The 17609-nt window shown below is 42.1% G+C and overlaps 1 protein-coding gene across 5 annotated transcripts in view; it reads left to right on the forward strand.

The window, feature by feature from the left end:
* Positions 1-17609, forward strand: part of SHROOM3 (shroom family member 3) — a 197439-nt gene that overhangs the window by 73833 nt on the left and 105997 nt on the right. The window contains exon 1 of one of the 5 annotated variants that reach the window (XM_060299508.2): positions 1939-2093. The exons of the other annotated variants lie outside the window; for them this stretch is intronic. The gene's annotated coding sequence lies outside the window, so the exon portion shown is untranslated. Of the gene's footprint in view, positions 1-1938; positions 2094-17609 lie in introns of those variants that run through there. 5 annotated transcript variants of the gene reach the window in all.

Below are 17609 nucleotides of genomic sequence, written 5' to 3' on the forward strand. Positions count from 1 at the left end.
AAGCCACAACTACTGAGCCCGTGTGCCACAACTACTGAAGCCTGTGTACCTAGAGCCCGTGCTCCGCAACAAGAGAAGCCACCGCAGTGAGAAGCCCGCACACCGCAACGAAGAGTAGACCCCGCTCACCGCAGCTAGAGAAAGCCCAGGGGCAGCAACAAAGACCCAACGCAGCCAAAAAATAAAACAATGAAAATAAATAACATAAACATTAAAAAAAAAAAACTCGGAAAATAACAAGTCAGCCTTTGAAGAACAAGTGAACACACATATGAAATATGGTTGGAGATGGTCTTTAATCATTTTGGAATTTGAGAATGCTTTCTCTTTTTGCCACATTGCAGATGAAGAGCTTAGAATTTGATAAATTATAAACCTAATGAGGCTTCTTACTCCTCTAGCCAGTCCTTAGCTGCCAGGAAATGATCATTGTTACTTAATTATAAGATGAAACTAAACATTGAGAAATGTTGAAAGTGATCTGATTGGCCAATATTCCAAGGACTAATTCCACAGGCATGCCTTCTACATACCAATTAAAGATGCATCACCCATAATGCTGCGTGCCATTGACTGTATTCTATGTTGTCATTTTCAGATTTGAACAACAAAAACAATTCCAGTCTAGGGCACCTCCAATGACTGCTAGGTTGTTCTAATTTAGAGGAAAAGCACTCCTCCTATGGGCTGATTACTCCTCATATTTTCACTTTGACCACACCCAAGAGTCTGTCTTGAAGATAATAAAAGCAACCAATCAATCAATCATCCAATTTAGCTGTTGGGTAGAAAAATACCAAAGAGCTTTCCAAAGGAAAGTTTAGATGTGTGACATTTCATTTTGATTTTGAGGGGCAATTCATAACTGTCTACCTGTTTAACCCCAACCATTAGGAGCCCAAGGGGAAACAATTTGGTAATTATTTAATGGACATCCTGTGTAGCTTTTTTCACAGAAAGTATGTGTAGAGACTCAGAAGCAGGCTTTTACTTCATCCCTGAAATTACTACTAATTTAAAGTCACTTTTCCTCATGTGCCTAGCCATCCCATTTGCCTATAATTTCCCAAGAACTATAGTCTTTGAATTCACTCCTGGATGGGAGGAAAGATAGTTCTGCATAATATACAATTTTATTTAAGTAACCAGTGGTTTTCAAAAGAAAGAAGATATTACAGTGCTTTTCTGAACGGGCATCCTATGTCATGGAAAGATGGGCCTGGAAGGGTTGAACCCAAACACTTACACGTGCACTAGATAGAGAAAGCCTCTCTGTCTTGCATTGTTTTTCTAGGTCTAACGAAAACATGAGGATTGAGGGCTTGGCCTCAGCCTGGTAATGTAGTCAGGAACGGAACCTTGGTAGAAAAAAGGAGGATAACAGAAGAATCATTATGTTTAGGGGAAGGAAAGATCTCAAAAAAAGAGAGACTATTCTGAATAACTCAGGCTCCTTTTCTCTTCTTCTTGTGTGAAATTCAATGTTTCCTTTCTCCTTATAGCCTCTACAGAGGGTGATGTCATTCTGAGAAGAAGCTTATGCTCAGGGGTTTTAGAAGCTGATGCAGCCTCACAGTCACTGGCTCCCCTGACCAATGAGAGACTTGCTAAAGGAGAAACAAACTGTGAAGGTAGAAAATTCTTCCCTGAATGACGGATCTCTGTATTCTAAGGGTGATTCCGAGCTTTAGAGGTTGTGGGAATGTCCTCAGTCAGAAGTAAGACAAAGCCCTTTCAGTTGTTTGCACTCGGGAAACACCCTCATTATGAGGCCTAGGGATAATGTAGTCAAAGCCAAGGACTGGACCTTGCTAAGTCTGTGCGTACTGTTGAGCCTTGAAAGGAGTATGCAAGGTTCTGGGTTCAGCGCCTCTTCTATAATGCCTTTCCCCTCCCAGGTCTCCAGGTCAGGTATGGCAGGATTTAATGACTCCGAATCTCTGCAATGAGTGGCATCCGGATAGCCCAGGGGAACTAGGCAACACCACCCAACCTGCCCTGGGATTGGAGGTTGGGTGGAGTGACTGGGAGTCGGACACCTAAGAGGCTGTCTTCTTGGGAACGTCAGAGAAAGTTTTGGCCAAGCCTGTCAGGTGAGTCAACAAGAGACTTCAAGCTCTACTTTTGTCTAGCCTAATTTTACAAATTTTACAAATCTAATTTATAGATGTGTCTAGCCTAGCCTAATCTATACTGAATGTATAGAAACTTCAGAAACGAATTGTCTGATACTGCACGTTTATATTTACCCCTAAAAAGAGAGGTTGGTTGGTTGATGGCTTACTAGTGATTTTCCGTGCTTGGGTTGCCTTTATACTCTTTGCAAAAGTGTTAAAGAAATCAAAAATACTTTTAGTCAAAATCTTCTTTCAAGGGACGTACTTAAAGCTTAACTGTCTAGCATACGATGTGACCAGGCCAAATGGGGTTGACACTTTAAATGCCATGAGTCATCCATGAAGACCCTTCTCATTTTCCTGAGTCATCATCTACAAGACTTTTAAATGACCTTGAGGAATAAGGTGACATGGCTGAACCTTTTTTTAAAGCAAGTTTAAAAAGATAGACATGAAATGATCCCTTCAAATCTGTGCTTCCCTTGCAGTCTGATCATAGGAATGGGTCCCCATGGGTCAGATCAGGAGAGATGGTATATTTACTACTTCTGAAGACTCTCTAGCTTTTGCCCACCCAAAAAGTGACCTAACCTCTTGAGGAAGGGGGGCATGAGGTCATGAGGGACATAGACCCACCCAGAACTCCCATGGACCTAGGAGCCCTTGCCTCTGTAGAAACTGGAATGGGCTCTAGGGGAAGAGGGGGAGGGCAAGAGAATAACCATCACCCACCTATTTATAAGGCAGTACCCTTGCAGCAACCAGAGGCAGATCTTTGAGGGGGGTTTCAGGAACTACCTTAACTTGGGTCTCAAAGAACTGCTCACACCTTTGGCAGAAGGTTCTGGTTATAGGGAGGGAGACATTCTAAACAGAAGCCCATAGCCCTGTACTGAGTACCTAATAAATCCATGTGTAATTCCATGGTCCCTGCTCTTGAGGGGTGTGCATTTTGTTGAAGAGCCCCCGGAATCACCAAGCCCCCGGGGGAAATGAATGTTTCTCTGAGGAGTACTTGGGAGAGGGGTCCTCTGGTTTGTTTCCCACCTGCTGGCCATTTCCCCTGGTCCAGCTCATTTCCTTTTCACGCCCACGCAGAGACTATTACTGCAAACTGGTGTTGAGGCAAGGTGGCGAGAGGTGTTCCTGCAGGGGGTGTGCTGTAGTTTTACAACCAGTGCCAGCTCTGAGTGGGTGGTGAGTAAGAGCCTCTTCCTCTTCCCTCTGGGCTGTCCTCCCCTCCCGTACCAGTCTTGCTGCTGGCCTGTTTCGGATATGGTGCTAAGCAAGGGCAGCTGCCTGGCTCTGATGTTACCCGGGCTTGGGACCCCAAAGTTGAGAAGGCGGCAAAATCCGTAAGTGAGGGCGGCGTTGGCCTGTGTTTCCTATTAGCCAGTGTTCCTGCATGAGGGCTTCTGGGGAGAGGTGGCGGGTGCGAAGGCAGTAATACAGCAGAAGTTACTCTTCCTTCTTCCATTAGGTAAATCAGAAGTGTTGTGTGGCACACAAGAGCGACGTGGGTGTTGAATGCGTCTTCCAGTGACCTGGGGGATGATTTTAGGTTAGAGGCTCATTTCTCTAAGAGAATCCTATTTCTGGCAAATTTCTTTTTTTAAATAGAAATAACAGCTGCTTGTTCATTCCTATGTTTGAACATTAAAATATAAGAACAATGATGGTTATCCATACTTTACTGGACATTTATTTTGCCATTTTTTATTCAGCTTATGAGAGTAGTATTTGTTTTAGATTTTAGCTGTTCTTTTGTGTACATCGCTAACACATTTGTCAGCTGCCAGATTATTACAATCCGATATAAAAAGGAGTTTTCTTCTAGAGGGACTTCCACAGTTCATGCTCAAAGAATTTGTTTTGTGTGCTCTGCAGGGGAAAAAAATGATTCATTGGTGTCTTTGTGTGTATGTGTGGTTTCTTTCTTTCTTTCTCGGTAGCTGTAATCTACAAAGTTTCTGCATCTTTAAGCATAAAGACGGATTTCTCATTTTGTAACATGAGTTCTTTTCAAACTTGTAGTTTAATTGAATCCAGCTTTGAGTGACACTTTAGAAAATGCTCTCCCGCATCAGAAGTGCTTCTCCAAACCAGGTGTTCTTCGTGCTCACCTGCTGGCAGTGTTTGATTAGCAGCCAGCTACACCCGGGTGTTCTGACTTGTGCCAAGTGTCCATTCTATATACGGGGGTCTGTGCCTGAGAAGACGAGTCATGCTCGTTATCCAGACCTCTTCCTTAGAAGTCATGCGCCAAAATCACAGAAGCAGAAAAGCCAGAAACGGTATGAGGCTTGATATTGATAGACCGTAAAATCAGAATTTCACCTCATAATATTGCTTTGTTCTTGGATACATCATCCCTTCCAGCTATGAGCTCACCAACCCTTGTTCTATCCCTGGGCCAGTTGGCATCCCTGCCATTCTACAGACAGAGAATGGGAGATACAGCTGGACAAGCCAAATTGCCCCCAAGCCAGGAGATCTCGCTAGAACGGGGAGCCAATCCCCTTGACTCCCGTCCAGCACCTTGCTCTCTGACACAGCGGAACTTGGAAGAGAGAGCTAGAGGCGAAGAGGAAACCGCCCGTGTAGCCTGAAAGCAATCAGTATTTGAATTATCATTCAGAAGCCAGGAGAAACCAAACAGTGGGGCAAACAGTGGAATCTTAAATGGAGATGGGGAAAAGACAGCAGGGAAGAAGTTTAAAAATAAGGCATTTGGGGATCTAAGTTCAAGAATGTAGGGAATATGTTGGAAGATCCTTTTTATGCAGGCCGAGATGCCTCCGTTAACTGTGGGCTGAAATATGCTAGGTAACATCTGGCATACAGAAAGCAAAGAATGTTCTCCAGTAGGAAACGGTAATCAAGGTAAAGCGAATGCATAAGCTTAAGTCGTTAATTCCGTAAATATTTCTTGAATGTCACCCTCGAGCCAGGTCCTGCGATATTCGTCGTTGTAGCCTCACCGCCTATCCCGTGGTAGATAGATAAGATGAGTGAACGGTTTGATGGATAAGTGGACACACATTGTCCAGGGAATTTTATTTTAAGGATTTCCTGTCTTTTCCGTGTTCTTCCTCCCTTGGGACGCCCATATCCTCCAGCAGGGACTCCTGCCTCACCCCTCCTAGAACCACCCACTCGCAGGAAGGAGAATTTCTTTAATGAAGGCAAGTAAACATGGGCCTGTGTGCTCACAGTGGGGAAGCCCTTATGTACTTTTACCCAGAGGGAATCTGGGAAAATCATGTCAGGAAGAAGTTCACACCCTAACCGACTCAGTGGTGTACTATTTGCATGTGTAAGCTTCACTGCGGCAAGTCCCGCAGGTGTTATGATCTCTGGGGCAGGCAGTCAGAGCAACTTTGCCCTTGTGGTCTCCAGAGCTCTACCACCCTTCATTCACTGTCTCTCGGGCTTGCCTCCTAGGATCCCAGCTTCGTCTCAGACCTATGCAGCCAGGATCCAGGAAAGGCGCACCGGGTACCATTATTTATTGAATGCCCTCAATGCATTGGCCTCAAACCAAATGCAGAATTAGATTACTGTACCTGACCAGTTGGTTCACGTTTTAAACAAGTAAATAGGCAGATAGAGGTGAACTAAGTAGCAGGGAAGGTGGAAATATACTCCAGGGAGAGGCTGGTGCCAGAGAGGGGAAAACCAGTCAGAGCCTGTCATTTTGAGCCCTTAAGTAGGACAGGGTCTTAAAATATTTAAGATCCAGCTCCGTGTTTTTGATTAACCAGAGGAAGGGCAAATTTGGTGGGGAGAAAGAAAGATAAGCCCTTCAACAACACTTCAGGCCCTTAATGTTGATTCATTCGTTTGTGGTCTCTGTCTTTGGGCCACCGCTGTACCTTGTATATGCCTCTGACAAAGCACGTGGGCAGACATAGCCAAGCTACCATTTGCTTACTTTCTGTCTTCTCTGATAGAACATGGGCTCAATGAGGATAGGGACTTTGTATTCTTCATCTCTGAACTCCCAAAGCCTGATCAATAAATGCTTGTTGAATTTACACATGATACCCGCCTCAGTGACTGTAATGGAACCTCCAATGAGAGCTTGGGCCAGATGTCAGATGCTCTAGGATTTCAAAATGGAGGTAACTGTGGATTTGAGTGGTCAGACAGCTTTTCTTGAGTCTTGTATTACTGACTGGGATCTTGCACTGAGGGGATTAGGAATGGGGGGGTGGGCGATAGCCTGAGGCGAAGGCTCAGAATCGGGGGTGCTCTGTGGTTCTCGGGGGACAGTGCAGCTGAAGCCACTGTGGTCTGTGTTTGACATACCACGTCACATATAAGAAAGGGGGCATGGGGAGGTCAAGAGATAAATTAGGAATTTGGGATTAACAGATACACACTACTATATATAAAATAGGTAAACAACAAGGGCCTACCGTATAGCACAGGGAACTATATTCAATATCTTGTAATAAGGTGTAATGAAAAGAATCTGAAAAAGAATATATATATGTATAACTGAACCACTTTGCTGTACACTTGAAACTAACACAACATTGTAATTAACTCTACTTCAGTTAAAAAAAAAAAAGGTAGGATGAAGCCAATGTATGAAGGGACAGGTGAAGGTGTTTAACATTTAACCTTTCAACAGTGGGAAACTACTGAAGCCATTTAAGCCAAACTGTAAGCGATTAAAGGAAAGCTCAAAAGAGCTGAATCCAGCAATTCCAGGAAAGAGAAGTTGGAGTGAGAAGCCTGTGTAGGAAGATATAGCAACAATCTACGAATTAAGTGATACAATTCTGGTCTTAGAGAGGTGGCAGTGGGAATGAATTTCAAGATTCTGGGGCATTTGTTGTTTTGAGATAAAGGTATCATTCGGATCCACAGTTTTCTCTAAATGAAGAATAAAATGACGGCCAAACTCTTTATTTAGTGCTTACTGTATGCCAGTCACTGTTCTAAGCATTTTACATACAGTATCTCAGTTCGTACTCACAACAACCCTTTGAGGTACTACTATTAGTCCCATTTGACAGGTCAAGTAATTGAGGCACAGTGATTAAGAAACTTGCACAAGGTCATACAGTTAGTAAGACATAGAGCCAGGATTCAAACCACGACGTAAGGCCGCACCCCACAAAGTGTTAACCACAAATACCTACTTCAGCAGGCTCATGGGCAGATGTATGAAAGAGGTTCTAAAATGTGATGTGTGTTGTCATTTTGAAAGGAGAATAGAGAAGCATTTCCTGCATCTGCTTATCCCTTGTCATTATTAATTGCCTACTCCAGTTTAAGGTGAGCAGTATAGAGTACAATGTAAAATCTGTAATAGGATAATGTGTTTTTTCTTTTTAAACATTGATTTTCCTAATTTAAAAATGAATAATATTCTTTATAAACATCCAGATATTACAGAAATAACAAATATAGAGTGAATGTCCCATACAATCCTCAATTGCTCCCCAAATCATTATCCATTGTTGGGTGGAAATTCCTCCAGCTCTTCTCTTTTATAGATGCTGACATGTTACCATCATGTATGTTAATAGGAATCCTTTTTTCCCATAGGTGATCACACTGTGGTTGTTGTTGTTTTTTAATATTTATTTATTTATTTAGGCTGTGCCAGGTCTTAGTTGTGGCACGCGGGATCGTTAGTCATGGGATTGCGGCATGTGGGATCTTTTTTTAGTTGCAGCATTGCGAAGTCTTAGTTGCGGCATGCATGTGGGCTCTAGTTCCCCAACAAGGGATCAAAGCCGGGCCCCCTGCACTGGGAGCATGGAATCTTACCCACTGGACCACCAGGGAAGTCCCAATCACACTGTTTTCTTTTTTTTTTTTTAATATTTATTTATTGATTTATTTAATTTTTGGCTGCGTCGTGTCTTGGGCATTTGAGATCCTCCGCTGTGGCGTACAAGCTTCTCTCTAGTTGAGGTGCGTGAGCTCAGTAGTTGAGGCGTGCGAGCTCAGTAGTTGAGGCGCGTTGGTTTAGTTGCCCTGTGGCATGTGGGATCTTAGTTCCCCGACCAGGGATCGAACCCGCATCCCCTGCATTGGAAGGCAGATTCTTAACCATTGGACCACCAGGGAAGTCCCAATCACACTGTTTTCTAAGATGTGTTTTCATTTAATAATTTTGGACATCTCTCCATGTCAGAAAATACCCTTTCATTTTATTTTCTTTAAAAGTTGTGTAGGATTCACTTTCACTTTCAGCTGCCCCAGTCTGGGTTCATGTTCTTTTCCAATCAGCAGAGCCACAGGTCTGATGTGACCTAGATTCTTACCTCAATGCCGCTTTTGTTCCTTTTGTGTCTTAGACAGGACTCAAGGAGAAGCAAGCTCAAGAGGGACTCGGTTTTCTGTTTCTGTGAACATAACAGAAGCTAGCATTTCTCTAGTACTCAGGATGAGCCAGCCACTATTCCTAGCCCCACTTTACAGATGAGGAAACTGAGGGCCAGAGAGGTTAAGTAACCTACTTGCTCAAGGTCATACAGTTAGAAACTAGAAAGTCAGAACTTGAACCCTGGCTCTTTTAACTCAAAGCCTGTGTATGTAGCACCATGCCATCTCTTTATCTCTTTTTCAAGTCTTTTACCTAAATGGATTAATATGAAGTGGTCTCCATAGCATCATGTGGAATTCAACTGCTGAGTAAGAGTTAGTCGGTAAAGATGAGCTCTGCTCCTTCTCTTTATGACACACTTTACAAATACCAGCATGAAAAGGGAGTTGTTGGAAGAAACACCTTCCTTTCTGCTGTATCTCTCTCCGTCCCCTCCCTGTAGGTCACTAGTTAGTCTGGGTTTGACCCACTGCCTCTCAACAATCCCAGACGATGCCTTCCAGGGCTCGAACCTCATTTAGACTCTCCCTTGCTGATGGGGGCCATGAGGGGAGAGCTGCTGAAGGTTCCTCGGGGGGAGTGGAGGAACCTTCTCCACATCCCAGCTGGGTGACATGATGGCTGCGGAAAGCCTGCATCCATCCTTCCAGCACAGCCCACACAGAAATTTCAGAAGAGTCAAGTTAAGTAGTTGAGTGTAGATAAACAATCTCGTGGAGCACCCTTAAAAGGACTATGTTGTTTTGTTTTGTCTTTTGTCTAAGTGAACTAGACTTGTTTAACATACAGTCTCTTTTAGTGGAATAAAGTAACTCTTTCCTTCTCTTTGGGCTAGGAAAGCCTACACAAAGACAATACAAGATAAATCCTACGTCCTGGATCCCTGAAACCATTCATATTTGAATTATTTGGTTGTACCTAATTTTGTTGCATCAGTGATTTCTCCCCAGGGCAGGCGTTTTCATAGAACTTGAGGGTTAGAAGGGAACTGAAAATCCAAGCGGTTCAGTGTCTTTTCTCATGCATTTTATAACAGTTCCCTAGAGTGGTCCGCCAGTGTCCACTTGAACACCGTTGGGGAAAGTGAACTCCTAAGTACCAAAGCAGACTATTTCATTTTCAGAGCACTTCAAATTACAGTGATGTTCTCCTTTATACTAATTCTATCATAACTTCAGCGCTTTCATCCTTCTTGGACCAAATAGAAGATACTGAATGGTTTTTTCCACTTCACCACCTTCCAATCTTTTGAGGACAGTTAACATTTTTCTGCCAGATCTCTTCCAGGTGAGTTAATCTTTCATTCTTTCACCTCTTATTTCCATGTTGGATCTAGAGACCTGGGCTGTTAAGGTCCTTCTTCCTTGACAGTGTTCTAAATTGTCCACATCACTCTCTTTTGTGGGTGACATGTAGCACAGAACACAGTGTTTCAGGGAAAACTAGATGAGGACAATTGCTTACCTTGTTCTTGGTGGTCTACTTCCATTAGGTGCATTAAACTTAGGATTTCACCCAATTCTTCAAGAGAAGGGGAAACCAAGGAACTTTATTCTGGAAAGTTTGTAGGAAAAAAAAAAAATCCCTTCATCAATTTATTTTTCTTCAAGCAATAATATAGAAAAAAGAAACCTGTGGACCTAGATTTTTAATTTTTTGTGTATTGTAGCATCTTTCTAATATGCCATTTTTTTCATAATATTTATCCACAGTCCATCTATAAGATAGGAATTGTGTGGAAATAATTGTGTAGTAATGCTTAACTTCTCATAAGTGCCTGAGTGATGACTCCAGAGGTACCAAACATTGAGGCTTCTTAAAAGTGTCTTGGTAATTAAAGAGATGAAATATTGTAGAGTATTTCTTTATATCAGTGATTCTTTGAAGTGGAAGGCTAACCCCTAAAAGACTAGAATTTTTTAGCAGCTCTCCCCCTCCCCTCCTTACTGCTGCCCTGGTGGAGTCAAGTTTCTGTGAATTCTTTCAGATCCTTGAAAGGTTTACGGCTTCCCTCCTCCACTTCAGGATTTAGGTACCCACTCCAGATCCAGATTAGTGTTTGTAACACTAGAAGAAAGTAAAGTAATAGGGTAGGTTTCCCTCAAAAAGCTTTTTTTGATTGTAAACTGTGTCCATGTATACGTAAGATTTTATTACACTTTAGATTTCTTTGGAGAAACTACCGCTAGAATATACAAGACAATGTGTGGTGGAATGGTACCTGAAGGTGGGAGAATACATTAGATGCCCTTGTACCATTTTCTAAAAAACACGTGATTGGGGTGTTTATATAGGAGAGTGTCACCAAGAGTTATTACATATAAGGAAACCACTGTCAAAATGAACACTGCCTCTCAGCCATTGGTTAAATTTAAAAAGGAGGACAAAATCTTAAAGACAAATGAATTTTAAATCAAGGCCAACTAATTGCAGCAGGGAATGTGTTGGATAAGAGTGGGTATATGTAATTACGTGGATCATTATATCGAAAATATTTAGGAGGTAATCACATACCACCTAAACATTTGCTGGGGGATGAATCCACCCCCTGCAAACATCCCTTTCTGATCTCAAAGACCCACATTGACCCTGTAAAATGTATGATATGGCTTCCTCTTCTTAAAACAGTGACCTTTTCCAGGCCAATTAAAAGGTGCTGCTTTGAGGACATTGGAACCCAGGCTCAAAGGGATAAAAGGAAATTGAAACTTCTATTAAGAGGAGCTAATGATGCCTGGAGCAGTTGGGATTAAAAAAGAACAAAGTCAATTTTAAAAAGATCCCCAAATCAAAGAGCTGCTTCTCTCATCAAATACCAAGAGAAAGCAAAATGATTTTTAATGAAAACCCGGGCAATGGAAGCAGCCTTTTGCCTAGATCCTGGGACTTCAATCAAAACCAGTGAGAAGTTTCGAGTAAAATCCTTTGAACTTCTTGGGAAAAATGTGCTACATAAATTTAAGATAATGTCATGAAAGATAAACTAGCTTTTCTCCTAAATTAAATAAAATGATCCAGGAAGATATTAAAATGATAACAATAAAAAGTAGTGTACATATAGGATTAATTTATAATTGATCCTCATCTGACGTCAAATAAATCTAGGGTTAAAATTTTACATGTTTCAAAATTTAGGTATAATAGACATCTAACATTGTATTAGTTTTAGGTGTATAACATAATGATTTGATATATGTATATATTGTGAAATGATTACCACAATAAGTTTAGTTGACATTCATCACCACGTATTGTTACAATTTTCTTCTTGTGGTGAGAACTTTTAAGATTTATTCTCTTAGCAACTTTCAAATATACAATATTGTTAACTAAGTCACTGTGCTGTGCATCACATCTCCAGAACTTATTTATCTGATATCTGGACATTTGTACCTTTTAAACACCTTCACCCATTTCACCACACCCCATCCCCCATTCCCTGTGTATAGCAGTCACCAATTTGTTCTCTGTATCTATGAGGGTTTTTTGTTTTTGTTCTTTAAAGATTCCACACATAAATGAGATTATACAGTATTTGTTTTTCTCTGTCTGACTTATTTCACTTGGCGTAATTTCCTCAAGGTCCGTCCATGTTGTCACAAATGGCAGGTTTTCCTTCTTTTTTCTGGCTGAATAATAATATTCCACTGTATGTATATACCACAACTTCTTTATCCATTCATCCGTTGGTGTACACATAGATTGTTTTCATCCTTTGGCTATTGTAAATAATGCTGCAATGAACATGGTAGTGCAGGTAGTTCTATTTAAAAATTTTAAGGGGGGCTTTCCTGGTGGTCCAGTTGTTGGGACTCCGTGCTTCCAATGCAGGGGGCACAGGTTCAATCCCTGGTCAGGGAACTGAGGCCCTGCATGCCGTGTGGCGTGGACTAGATAGATAGATAGATAGTAAATGTTGTTTAAAGTAAATAAATAAATGAATAATAAACATTTTGAGGATCCTCCACACTGTTTTCCATAGTGGCTGCATCAATTTACATTCACACCAACACTGCATGAGGGTTCCCTTTTCTCCACATTCTTGCCAGCACTTGTTATTTCTTATCTTTTTGAGAATAGCTATTCTAACAGGTGTGAAGTGATATCTCACTGTGGTTCTGATTTGCATTTCCCTGACGATTAGTGATGTTGAGCACTTTTTCATGTACCTATTGACCATCTGTATGTCTTCTTTAGAAAAATGTCTATTCAGTTCCTTTGCCCATTTGTTAATTGGATTGTTTGGGATTTTTACTATTGAGTTGTATGAGTTCTTTATATATTTTGGATATTAACGACTTATCGGATATATGATTTGCAAATATTTTCTCGCATTCCGTAGGTTGCCTTTTTTTTTTTTTTTTTTTTTTGCGGTACGCGGGCCTCTCACCACTGCGGCCTCTCCCGTCACGGAGCACAGGCTCCAGACGCACAGGCCCAGCGGCCATGGCCCACGGGCCCAGCCTCTCCACGGCATGTGGGATCTTCCCGGACCAGGGCACGAACCCGCGTCCCCTGCATCGGCAGGCGGACTCTCAACCACTGCGCCACCAGGGAAGCCCCCATAGGTTGCCATTTAATTTTGTTGATGGCTTCCTCTGCTGTACAGAAGCTTTTAGTTTGATGTAGTTCTACTTATTTATTTCTGCTTTTGGTGTCAAATCCAAAAATCCCTGCCAAGACTGAGCTTACTCCCTATGTTTTCTTCTTCGAGTTTTATGATTTCAGGTCTTATGTTCAAGTCTTTAATCCAGCGGTCCTCAACCTTTTAGGCACCAGGGACAGGTTTTGTGGAAGACAGTTCTTCCACGGATGGCGGGGGGAAGGGGGGGCGCTGGTTCCGGTGGTAATGTGAGCCACGGGGAGCGATGGGGAGCAGCAGATGAAGCTTTGCTCACTTGCCCACCACTCGCCTCCTGTGTGCGGCCTGGTTCCTAACAGGTCATGGACCTGTAGCAGTCCGTGGCCCAGGGGTTGGGGAGCCCTGCTTTAATCCATTTGGAGTTGATTTTGTGTACAGTGTAAGATACTGGTCCAGTTTTATTCTTTTGCATGTGCCTGTCCAGTTTTCTCAACACCTCTTTTTGTTTGTTTGTTTTTTGGCCATGCCACACGGCATACGGGATCTTAGTTCCCTGACCAGGGATCGAGCCCATGCCCCCTGCAGTGGAAGTGCAGAGTCTTAACCACTGGACCGCCAGGGAAGTCCCTCCCAACACCATTTATTAAAGAGATTTTCCTTTCCCATTGTATATTCATGGCTCTTTTTCATAAATTAATTGACCATGTATGTGTGGGTTTATTTTGGGGCTCTCTATTCTGTTCCTTCGATTTATGTGTCTGTTTTTATGCCAATACCATACTGTTTTGATTAGAGTATATGCTATAGTAATAGCTTTGTAATATAGTTTGAAATCAGGACGTACGATGCGTCCAGCTTTGTTCTTCTCAAGCTTGCTTTGTCTATTTGGGGTCTTTTGTGGTTCCATACAAATTTTTTTCTATTTCTATGAAAAATGCCAATTGAATTTTGATAGGGATTGCATTGAATCTGTAGATTGCTTTGAGTAATATGGACATTTTAGCAATATTCATTTTTCCAGTCCATGAGTACAGACTATCTTACCATTTATTTGCGATTTCTACAATTTCTTTCATCAGTGACTATATAGTTTTCAGTGTACAGGTCTTTCACCTCCTTGGTTAAATTTATTGCTAGATAATTTACTCTTTTTGATGCAATTGTAAATGGGATTATTTTCTTAATTTCTAAAATCTAGCATTTTGATGACCTGTGATGTACACAATAAGTCATTAGGTGGTTGCTGTGGATGGTAATTATTATAACCTTGATAGGTTGTTCACTTCTTCATACAGTTTATAATAACCCTATCTGTATTAGTCTGCTCAGTCTGCCATAACAGCGTACCACAGCCTGCATGGCTTGAACAATAGAAATTTATTTTCTCACAGTTCTGGAAGCTGGAAAGTCCAAGATCAAGATCAAGTTTCCAGCGTGGCTTGGCTTCTTGTGAGAGCTGTCTTCCTGGCTTGCAGATGGCCACCTTCTGTATCCTCACATGGCCTTTCCTGAGTGCATGCAGAAGTTTAGGAGGAAGAGAAGGGGAAAATGAGCTCTTTGGTGTCTCTTATAAGGACACTAATCTTCTTAAATTAGGGCCTCACCCATATGACCTTGTTTAACCTTACTTTCTTAGTGGCCCCTATCTCTAAATACAGCCATATTGAGGGGTGGGGTTTCAACATATGAATTTGGTGAGGGATGCAGGCATTCAGTCTATAGCACCACATAGCAATAACTAAGAGGTCAGGGAACTCTTGAGCTTGAAAAGGAGCTAGGCTTCGTACTGCATATGCACATCAGTGGGTGATGCCTTTGCCACTTAGAGGATAGTTGGGTGGGTAACTGGCAAGCCATCAGGAAACCTAAGAGCAGGCTAGTGCTGCATTTGCTGTTTGTTTAAATTCTCAATGAACTAACTGCTTGGCATGACCAGCAGAAGCCTTTTCATGGCACATTTACTTGAACTCCCTTAAGATATGTTTAACGGTACTGTAGCCAACGGGAAATTTTCTATCATAACCCATCATTTTGGGACGTTGGTTATCTATCCAGAAAATCAGGGCATTGGCAAAGGAAGCTTCGCAGAGTCCAACTTCACTACCCCTGAACTTCTACCTGGATGTGGTTTTAATGGTGGATAAAACCATTATTTTAGAATCAAAAAGGTTTTCTAGAATAAAGCAGGTCACTCCTACTTATATTAGGACTCACAAAGCTACTTTATTGGGGGTTAGGGTTTCAACATGTGAATTTGTGTGTGTGTTGGGGGGAAACACCTCAGCTTGGAAATTCTAGGTTGAATTAAGTGTTAAATTTAATTACAAAAAGGAAGGACACTTTGCTGTACACCTGGAACTAAAACAACATTGTTAATCACCTATACTCCAATATAAAATAAAAAGTTTAAAAAAAAAAAAGAATGACACAGCCACTTCTGTGCCAGTGTGTATTAAACAGAGGCAAACATGTCCAGTGTGGGCAGTCGGTTTAGCATTTTAATAATTTGACTAGAGAAAGAAAAAAGGGAGGTGCCGAGACAAGAAAGATGGCTCTTCTCAAAAGCAAAAAGACGTCTGGACTGATAAGAGGGCAACTGAAAGAGGAGCTGAAGATAACCAGGAGAAACTGATCATAAATTTGCCTCAGCGTTCAGACAGGGGGTCGTGCAGCTGAATTATAGGCAGGGGTCACTCTGGTGAATTTAGAACTTGCATCCTGGTTTTGATACCTCTAGGCAGCCTCCTTCACCGTGCACCTCATCTCCAGACATTAGGTGGTGGAATATGCATGGTCGAAAAGAATTGCCCAGGATGAATAGATATTCTGTATTTGATGGGACTACGAGTTCCCTGGAAGTGCGTCAGCCTGTGTCCCGTGTCACAGGCTACTGCCTCAACTGTGCTGTGTCAATGGCTAATAAAAAAACTCACCTGACAGCTTAAAAATTTTAATCATTACATTTCCCTTATGATCCCAGGGAGGCCAGGCCTTCCTGGAGAGGGTGTTCAAGTTATGAGTTCATGCAAGGTGTGAAATACATTTGAGAGTGTGTGTGTGTGTGCGTGTGTGTGTGTGTGTTTCAACAACACCACAGCTGGTGAACTAACAGATTTACCCATATGATTCAGGCATTCTAGCTGGTTGTTCAGGGACACAGACCTGGAGCAGGTAGATCGTGTGTGTGCTAGGAGAGAAGTGGGAGGAGAGGGCCACCCGTCATACTCTGTTGGTCCTGAGTAGGACCTTTACTTTATGTAAAGTATGAGTATAAAAGTAGAACCAAACTCCCTCAGGTCTAATGCCATTAAATGAGTGAATATCATGCAGAACTGCTCAATAAACTGGAAAAAGTATACTGTACAATTACGTGACGTTATATCAAGCATGATTGTCATTGCTGTCACTAATGCCACTAAGCTGCCAGCATCAGGAATCCCACCCGTATTGAGGTGTTCCATGTGCAGAGGTGAAAAGAAGCCTAGAGAGTGTGTGTACTGGTCATGTGCTAAAATCCTGGTGCTAAAATCCTGATGCTAAATCCTGGGTAGGTAGACAGGATGGCCTTGTTTGCCAGTCTAAGAGCCTGTGCTTTGTTCTAGGAGGTGGGGAGCCATTGGCGGGTTTTAAGTGAGGGAGTGGCATGCTTTTAAGTTTTAAGTGAGGGAGTGGCAAGCCTATTGCTTTGGTTGCTATGCAGAGAACGGAGTTAAGGGGCACAGGAGTGAAAGCAGGGAGACCAACTTAGGAGGCCAAGAGATAATGAGGGCCTGAACTAGGGCCATGGAAGGAGGGGAGAGATTTGAGAAATCTTTCAGAGATAAGATGGCATGACTTGACTCTTTGGATATGAGAGATGAAGAAGAAGGAGCAAGCCAGGATGACTGCCTGCCACACTTGTTCTAAGGTGCCACTCTAAGGGTCTAGCATTTAGGAAATACTCAGTGAGGGTAACCATTGCATTATGCTATCATATCAACAACTTCTTATCCCCATATTGCAGATGAGAAGTTGAAGCTCGGAGGGAAAAAGTGGTTAGCCCAAAGTCACGCAGCTAGTAACCTGAGCTCTGTTTGATTGTCTAACTTCTACCCTATCCTACTGTGTGGCTTTAGCCTGAGTGTGGATTAAACTGGTGAAAATGACTTCACTCAGAAAGAAGTGGACGTGGCTTTTATGCTTGGGGGGGGTGCTCAGTATTTACTGAATATATATATGTATATGTATATATATTTGGCATCACCATTAAGTTCTGGGCCAATGAGAGGACTCTAGTCCTATTGTCATTTCTATCTGAAAATATTAAATGTGACCAAGACCAGACTGTTGGGCAGGAAAGGGGGATGATTGTTACCAGACTAAATGTTGAATCTTATGGATGTTGTTAAGATAAACACAAAGAAATTCCTGTGTTACTTCTCTCTAGGATTGCTCCCTTAACCTTTCCTTCTCCAAATCTAGACTTCAAGGCTCCTAGAAGAACCAACACACAGAAGTGTAGGATTAGTTGCCCAATTTACTTATATTTTAAGAAAGTGTCCCAAAAGGCCAGTTAAGCCTG

The sequence above is a fragment of the Globicephala melas genome, chromosome 5 (genome assembly GCF_963455315.2).
Source record: "Globicephala melas chromosome 5, mGloMel1.2, whole genome shotgun sequence".
In the NCBI taxonomy this organism is placed as follows: domain Eukaryota; kingdom Metazoa; phylum Chordata; class Mammalia; order Artiodactyla; family Delphinidae; genus Globicephala; species Globicephala melas.